Raw genomic sequence first — 5,055 nt, 5'->3', positions numbered from 1 at the left:
TGGAAGTCAGGTTGGGACAGCCCTACCACGGAGGTGACCTGAGTTTTGAAGATGTGTAGGAGTCACCATCAGACAGGAGGGAGGGCAGCTTAGGCAGGGGAACAGCATGGGCAAAGGTGTGGGACAGCACAGGGCACTTGGGCACTCACAGGTGACTCAGCCCTCCTGGGTCACCGGGCTGCTTGGTGGAAAGGGAAGAGCAGGGAAGGCCAGGCCCAGGCAGTGGAAAGCAAGGGCGGGAGGGAGATGGGCAGGCGGGCCTCACACGGAGTGTGCTGGTTTCCTGTGGCTGCCGTAACAGCACCATGCCTGTGGGGGCTGAAAACAACAGGAATGTATCGTGTTCCACTTCTGGAGACTGGAAGTCTGAGACCAAGGTGCTGCAGGGCCAGGCTCTAAGGCAGAACCTTCCTGCCTCTTCCAGCCTGTGATGTCAATCTTCAGCGCTCCCTGGCTGTTAGCTGGCCCCTCCAATCTCTGCCTCCGATGTCATGTGGTGTTCCTGGAGGTCTCACGTAACTCTTCCTATAAAGACAGTCAGATTAGCCCCTGAGTGAGCCTAACTGGATGGCATCTACAAAGACCTATTTCCAGATAAGTTCCTAACCACAGTTACTGGGAGCTGGAGGTTCAACAGATCTTTTGGGGGGGACACGATTCAACTCACGACAGGGAGGAAGAATTGGTAGGACTTGCTGCTGATGTGATGCTGTGGAGTGAGCAGAAGGCTGGGGAGTGCCCGGGCTTAGGAGGAAGCTGGGACCCACATGTGCTGGCATGCGTGGCCCTGGTCAGGAGCTAAGATGAGCTGAGCATGGTCTGTGGCCTCCAGGAGCTCCCAGTCAAGCAGGGAGGCAGGAAGGAGCCCAGACCTTCCAGGCACAGAGACAAGCATGTCTTGGGGACACAGGGCAGGGACAGAAGTGGCCTGAGGGGCCAGGGCAGGCTCCAGAGAAGCACCTATAGGCCTGAGCCAAAAATGCTGTTGCCATGTCCGACTGATGGCTCCCAGATGCGCCTGTCCAGCCTGGCCTCTGCTGAGCGCCTGGCTCCTGTGTGTATCCACCAGCTCAGTCATCTCTGTCCCGGCATGCCCACCACATCCTCAGCCAAATCCACCAGCCTCGCTTTCCAAAACAGCTCTTCCTGTCCTCGACCCTGGCCTCTTCAAACAGAGCCCTCCCCGAAGTCCCTCCACTGGCCCTGGAGGGTGGCCCTCCCACAACCCGCCCAGCCCCCTCCTCCACCTGAGCCTTACTTTCACTTGTTCCCAGGGTCACCCAAAGCTTCCAAGGATTGAGGCAGCAAGTAAAAGAAAACAATCCTTCCCAGCCAGCCTGCCTCTGCCTGGCCTCCAGCAAGCTCCAAGCTGGTGCGTGTTTTCTCAACTTTCTTAAAAAGAAGGTACAGTCATCCTTCAATATCTGCAATATCTGTGGGGGTATTGATTCCAGGGCCCCCATAGATACTAAAATCCAAGGACTTTTAAGATGCTTACATAAATTGGAGTATTATTTGCATACAACCTATGCACATTCTCCATCTCTATATCACTTATAAGACCTAAAATATTGAAAATGCTATGTAAGGCCGGGCACGGTGGCTCGGGCCTGTAATCCCAGCACTTTGGGAGGCCAAGGCAGGCAGATCACGAGGTCAGATCGAGACCATCTTGGCCAACATAGTGAAACCCCGTCTCTACTTAAGAAATATGAAAATTAGCTGGGCATGGTGGTGCGTGCCTGCAGTCCCAGCTATTCGGGAGGCTGAGGCAGGAGAATTGCTTGAACTCAGGAAGCGGAGGTTGCAGTGAGCTGAGATCACGCCACTGCACTCCCGCCTGGCGCCTGGCGACAGAGCAAGACTCAGTCTCAAAGAAAAAGAAAAAGAAAATTCTATGTAAATAGTTGTTATACTGTATTTTGAAATTGTGTATTATTTTTATTGTTGTATTGTTATTTTTCACTGTGGATATTTTGCCCCAATATTTTCTTTCTTTTTTTTTGAGACGGAGTCTCGCTCTGTTGCTAAGGCTAGAGTGCAGTGGCCCGATCTCAGCTCATGCAATCTGCTTCCCAGGTTCAAGCAATTCTCCTGCCTCAGCTTCCTGAGTAGCTGGGATTACAGGAGACTGCCACCATGCCTGGCTAATTTTTGTATTTTTAGTAGAAGTGGGCTTTCACCATCTTGGCCAGGCTGGTCTTGAACTCCTAATCTCGTGATCCACCTGCCTTGGCCTCCCAAAGTGCTGGGATTACAAGCGCGAGCCACCGTGCCCGGCCCCTGCAAATATTTTCAATCCACAGTTGGTAGAACCCAATTCGCAGATCCCTGCAGATATGGAAGGCCAACTGTAGTCACGATACCTCCTCCTAAGTTTGTTACAAAGAGTAAAGGAGAAAATACGTGTGAAGGACATGGCACAGTTCCCACCAGATGTTATCACCACTATTGAGAGAATGAAAGGCGACCCACGGAAACTCAAGGCCCAGAGGGTTAGATTCAGAGGGGCCTTTGATTGAAATGGTCACAAATTTTTGGCTGGATGTGGTAGAGCCTGCTGTAATCCCACAAGTATGGGATTCAAAGGCAGAAGGATGACTTGAGCTCAGGAGTTCGAGACCGGGCAACATGTCAAGATCCTGTCTCTACAAAAAATTTAAAAATTAGCTAGGCATGATAGTGCACGCCTGTCGTCCCAGCTTCTAGGGAGGCTGAGGCAGGAGGATGGCTTGAACCCAGGAGGCTGAGGCTGCAGTGAGCTGTGTTTGCACCACTGCAGTCCAGCCCGGGTGACAGAGTAAGACCGTGTCTCCAAAAAACAAAAAAAAAAACAAAATAAATATAAACACACACACATACACACACACACACACACACACAATGTTTTCCTTGGGGAAAGTAAACTTCTAAAAGATTGATGGACTTGAAAACGGAAGCATAGATATAAACTAACTGGGCCTTTTTTTCTGTGGGGCGTTCCTCCCCTACGGACGGTCTAAATTGCCTGTACTGAAATCTACCATGCCCACTCACTAAGATCTAGTCGCCCTTCTTTCTTCATTGTCTCATTGCCTCAGTCACCTTGGGGCAGAAAAATGCACACTTTAAAGGGATTTCACATGTGCCCACTATTTATTCTTATGTCACTTAAATGTCGCCTCTGCTATGTACAAAAGCCTGGTTGAGATGAGCACTTACAACGGGCAACATTTGGAGGGTTTGGCCTCACAGATGGTCAACTCTCCGGGTTGGCAAATTCCAGCCTGGCTTCCTTTGCTGTTATTACGGAGTTGCCGTTGCCATGGCATTTGTGTGTGTGAGGGAGACGATCGTGCATCTCGTCAGCTTCTGGAACACTCACCCAGAGCCTCGGAACAAGGTGGTGGGAAGACAGTCTGCAGAGAGAATGAAGGAGCGTGGGAAGGAGTCGTTCTGGGCGCTCGCGCCCTGTGTTAATAGCAACCTGGGAAAGAGGGACGGGTGCCTCTGCCATCTCTAAACCAGGAGAGATGGATTGAGGCGCAGTGTAAATGTGGACGGGGGTGACCGTAAGGCATGCCAGGGTCTCAGCAGCACAGGCTAGTGAGGCAGGTGACGTCAGATGGAGGGCCTTCTACTGGCTCTATGCCTGCTACTCCCCTGCATCAGCTGGCTCCCCATCCAACAGCCCAACTCACCTTTTTAAAACAGAAATTACATCATTCCCGGTTAAAACCCTTCAGTGGCCTCCAATTACCCTCCAAACAGAATCTGAGCTCCCTTCATGACCTACAGCGCTTGGCATGATCCGACCTCCACCTTATTCTCTCTGCCGGCCTCCCTCATGGCACTCCAGCCCAGCGGAGCTTCCTTCTGCTGGCAAGAACATTTGGCAAGTTCTTTGGCAAGTTCATTTCCTCCTCAGGGCCTTTGCACTCGCAGTATTTTTCTGGAAGGTGATTTTTTCAGGTCTTCACATGAGGGCTATACTTGTCATTCAGATCTCAGGCCCAATGTCACCGCCTCAGAGAGCTCCCCCCCCCCCCCGCCCCAGGTAAAATGCACGAGTGTAAGTTTCCTCGGACCTACTACATTTTCTTCATGTCATTCAGAGCCAGGATCTGTTACTTGTCTGTTGCTTGTCTCTCCTAATAAAACAAAAGCCCAGTGAGGGCAGAGGTTTGCCAGTTTCCCAAGAACCTAAATCAGTGTATGGCACATGGAGAAGCCAGCATTTGTTAACAGATTCTGAAGGAGTCAGTGACCACAGCATTGGAGCCCACGGTTTGCTTTCCTCAAACCAGTGCCCTTAACACTGGAGTAAGGCGTGCAAGGCCTGGGAAGGCACTTCTCAGCCTCCTGAGGAGGAGCAGACAGGACCACAGAAGTCCTCCGCCACAGCCACCTTTCCGAGGAGACTCCATTTCTAGGGATCCACTTTTTGATGGTTAGTTGGTTCACATCACACTGTGTCAGTTAAAAAGAGACTCGTCTAGAATCCTGCTATGGTCTGAATGTGTCCGCCACAAAATATGTGTTGAAAACTTAATCCTTTGGGAGTTGGGGCCTAATGGGAGGTGTTTGGCTTACAAGGGCTCCATTCTCATTCATGGATCAGTGCCAAATCTGAAAGGGCTTGAGGCTTTAAGTTCCATCTCTCATTCTCTCTCACCCTCTCACCTTCCACCATGGGATGACACAAGAAGTGTCGCCAGATTTCCGCAGTTTAATACTGGATTTTCCAGCCTCCAAAACTGAGAAATAAATGTCTTTCCTTTATAAATTATGCAGTCTGTGGTATTCTGTTATAGCCACATAAAATGGATTATGACACATCCTGATCTTGTTCTTGACAGCAGGTCCCAAATTGTAAGCTTCTCCCGGTAGCAGACCATCCCCATCGCCTCCTCATTATATGCCCAGCAAATGTGTAACTTGATGCCTGAACTGCGCCTGCTCCTGCCCCTCTGTCGCACTCCTCCACTGCCCAGACTTTGGAGCTCAGGTTCTGGCCATGTCACATGCCAAGGCGAGGTTGCCTGGACCCTGGAGAGCTGGGGCACCCTGTAGACA

The 5,055-nt window shown here is 50.9% G+C and overlaps 1 long non-coding RNA gene across 1 annotated transcript; it reads right to left on the bottom strand.

The window, feature by feature from the left end:
- Window positions 1-316: 316 nt before the first annotated feature.
- LOC116529387 lies at window positions 317-3,713 on the bottom strand. Its single transcript, XR_004259482.1, has 2 exons — window positions 3,365-3,713; window positions 317-525 (listed from the first exon to the last, which is right to left on the bottom strand). It is a non-coding gene; the product is annotated as an uncharacterized LOC116529387 (long non-coding RNA).
- Window positions 3,714-5,055: the final 1,342 nt, after the last annotated feature.

Source organism: Sapajus apella, unplaced genomic scaffold, assembly GCF_009761245.1.
Source record: "Sapajus apella isolate SASKATOON/1434 unplaced genomic scaffold, GSC_monkey_1.0 scaffold3, whole genome shotgun sequence".
NCBI lineage: Eukaryota > Metazoa > Chordata > Mammalia > Primates > Cebidae > Sapajus > Sapajus apella.
The sequence above is the reverse complement of the archived record's forward strand: the minus strand, read 5'-3'. Positions and strand labels throughout refer to the sequence as shown.